Here is a 586-nt window from a genome sequence, read left to right as displayed (position 1 = left end):
TCAGGAATGTCCTGTAAAATTTAATTTTAAAATCTCAAATGTATAAAGTTGTAATGTGTTGATTCTCTTCACTGCAGATCTGACCCATCACACCAGTCTTCAAGAGGGCCACTATGCTCCAGATCTGCCCCATCACACCAGTCTTCAAGAGGGCCACTATGCTCCAGATCTGACCCATCACACCACTCTTCAAGAGGGCCACTGCATTCTAGAACTGACCCATCACACCAGTCTTCAAGAGGGCCACTATGCTCCAGATCTGACCCATCACACCACATTTCAAGAGGGCCACTATGCTCCAGATCTGACCCATCACACCACTCTTCAAGAGGGCCACTATGATCTGTCACAAATGTGACTGTTTTTACGAGGAAAAGTTAACCTTTTGATACCATGTGAATAATTTCGGGGGAGGAGGTTATTTTTATGATATCTGGCAAAATCCTTGAGTTTATTTTAATGAGCAATGGGTACATAACATTTGTTTAATCTCACATTCTTCAGTGATTGTGGTAAATCTGTGATAAATGTGTGTAGAGACAGACAGATTTAGACTACAACAAATAATATCACAAATACATTGTTG

Source organism: Oncorhynchus masou, chromosome 32 (assembly GCF_036934945.1).
Source record: "Oncorhynchus masou masou isolate Uvic2021 chromosome 32, UVic_Omas_1.1, whole genome shotgun sequence".
Taxonomy (NCBI): Eukaryota; Metazoa; Chordata; class Actinopteri; order Salmoniformes; family Salmonidae; genus Oncorhynchus; species Oncorhynchus masou.
The sequence above is the reverse complement of the archived record's forward strand: the minus strand, read 5'-3'. Positions refer to the sequence as shown.